Raw genomic sequence first — 2,868 nt, 5'->3', positions numbered from 1 at the left:
AGGTCAGCTAAAGAAAGCAAAAGTTTTCCTGTACTGTCTCTCTGAGCATCTCAGCCCTAATCTGAAGGCACCACCATCTAGTGGGATAAGAAGGTATTTAATTTTTCTTTACCTTTTTTTGGCACTTTTAAATATGGACGTTACATTCTACTTCAAGCAACAATAAAAAATTAATGGTTTTCGTTTATTTAAATGTATAAGGCTCACATAGACCTTTCATTAATTCTCGTATCTTTTGTTTAACTGCAAAGCATTTTCCAATAAAAATCTTAAAAGTCATTTCCATGAAAATAGGTTTTCATAAACAGAATTCTATCAATGAGAAAAAAATTTATAGCTATCCAGGCTCAGTCAGAAATGTAACTGATGTGTTGAATAAATATTTTTAGCATTTTATTGAATCTACTTTGTGGAAATCCAATTGGCAGAATTATTAATATTGCAAAAGTAATGATTGTGAGCTCATCTTTAAAACCAATATGTATTTTAGACAGTAAAGATAGGTCGTAGCAGTTTTCGGTACAGCCATTAAACACACAGCATTTGGTTGTAGGTGTACTCTGGCCATTAAGTGCCATCAAAAATGAATTTCAAAACTGAATGCAAAGCATTCATTTTATCTTGGCTCTAAGAGCGACCGTTTATTGTGCTTTACCCATAGTGATATATGGGCTGCTCTCTGTTCTTATTTGTTTTTCTTTTTATGCACTTACCAATTGGAAAGGATAATGGCAGGGATTTTATCTGAGGGAGGGAGAACATAAGGGTGAGTAGCGTGTATTCATTTGTTTGTTTTTTCACCAGACAACGCACACATCTGCAGCTGTTATCCTAAGATGCCTCCTTGTGTTCAGGTCTCATTGATCTTGTTACAGCCTTTCACATAGATGGGGATAATTGATTTACATCATTCAGGAGCACATATCTTCTATGAGCATGAGGGTAAATATTAAGAAATTACTGTTTTTTAAATTTCATAGGTATTTTGATGCTTGTATATCTAAACCAGTAGTGAAATAATAAATATTCAAATGCTTGTAACAGATAATATTTTAGTATTCAGAATTTGAGCCTGCCTCTGTTTCTGTGGAACTGAATGGTGTTTTTTGCCTAAGATACTACTAGTCTTTTCAATGATCTTTCTTTAGATTATAGAAATCTTATTGACAGAAATTGGCATCAATGCATATTCTGCATTAGACATCAATTCTGTGATAGTGTCTTTTTTTTAAAAGAGTACGTGTCTTCTGAAAGCCATACATTGACATCAATGTATGCTGCCATTCCTTATTGAAATCAGTCTGGAGTTTTGAGTGAAAATCAATGGAACTGCTCCAAACTGGTTGAGGTGGGATGTGCCGTTTTGACCCTTTGATCCCTAAACCATAAGCCCAAGAAGGTTAGAGACATTTCATTTATAATGCAGATTAACAGATTTGTAAATACTTCCATTTGGAATACTGTTTGCAGTTGATAAAGTCCAAGATGTTCCACCTTAGAACAGAAAACCTAAATAATTCTTTAGAAAAGAGCCTAGGATGTATAGGGGAATTAAGGCCAGTAATCTGTGCCACTACCTACACCTGATTTGACACAGATTTTGCAAAAGCCTTTCTCTCGGATTTCTCATCTATTTTTCCAGTCCCAAAGGAGCGGGCCCAGTCTGGAAGCCTTACTGCCACTCTCTGCTAGCTCTTGGTCGCACTTCTGTACAGCTCTGGAGGAGGTTAAAATAAAATATAGTGAACCTAACACTTTTTTTTTTTTTTTATAAAAGTAACTATTTAATGAACCGGGCTACAGTACATTCTGTAGGTCCTTATAGGCAATGGAGGGAGAGGCCTCACTGGGGACTCATTCTACTGTTTCACCTTTGTTAAAGAAGTGTGGTCCAGAGAGTCTGAATCCATTGTAGAACTGAATCTCTCTGAATCTCGGTCAAAGGTATACACAGTCAGATCAGAATAAAATATTTAAGAGTAGGCTTTGGTTTTAACCTGACCAACCTTCTGTGTCTCAAAATCATTCTCAGTATGTTTTGTGAGGTTTTGGATAAAGTGAAAAACGGTTATATGAAAAATAACAGTGTCTTTCTTCATCTTCAGGAGTCATTATTGACTTGTTCTCCTTTTTTTTTCCCTCTTTCTTACTTCCATGTCTAGGATGATGTGACATACATAGATAATCTACAAAGAAATATGTGATCTTCTGTAAAACTGGCTTTTTATACTTTAACTTCATTGACTTTCTGATGGAATTACTGGTGACTTGTGGAGTCATAAAGATGATCAGGCCGTGAGTTCATAGGACAGGTTGAAACACCTGTGATCATTACTATTTAATGCACAACCCTCCTGTAGTTTGAGTTTTTAAAAATTATCCTTACCCACATTTATAATGCTGATACCTTTCAGTACCTCATGACACCCCTACTAATATCTTTCTTGTGATGCCATGAATTTTAGGGTATTTTGTACTGAGGAAGATTATAAAGCAAATACATTTCTTCATATTTTTTCCTAGAAGAATATCTTACCATTTGATTACATTATACACATCATTATTTTATATGTACTATGACAAGATCTTCTGTATTTTTTAACAGGATCTATGAGTACAGAATAAAGCATAGTCTAAAGAGAACTTGGAATTTAAATAACTTTTTTTTTCTTAAATTGTAAATGTAGGATACAATTATACAATTGTATAACAGAGGCTTACACTCCTGCTAATAAAGATGTATCTGTCACTGTACACTTCATGCCTCATACTAGAGAGCATAAAATAAAATGCTAGCTTTCCAGCTTGCAGGTTTACACGGGGCTGACACCTACAGTGATGTAAGGCAACGGAGGATGACGTTGTTGA

The 2,868-nt window shown here is 34.9% G+C and overlaps 1 long non-coding RNA gene across 1 annotated transcript; it reads left to right on the top strand.

Moving 5' to 3' along the window:
* Positions 1-2,448, top strand: LOC128853157 (uncharacterized). Its single transcript, XR_008451472.1, has 3 exons — positions 1-93; positions 805-942; positions 2,163-2,448. It is a non-coding gene; the product is annotated as an uncharacterized LOC128853157 (long non-coding RNA).
* Positions 2,449-2,868: the final 420 nt, after the last annotated feature.

This window comes from Cuculus canorus, chromosome 10, assembly GCF_017976375.1.
Source record: "Cuculus canorus isolate bCucCan1 chromosome 10, bCucCan1.pri, whole genome shotgun sequence".
NCBI lineage: Eukaryota > Metazoa > Chordata > Aves > Cuculiformes > Cuculidae > Cuculus > Cuculus canorus.
Note: the sequence above shows the minus strand (reverse complement) of the source record. Positions and strands in the feature narration are given on the sequence as shown.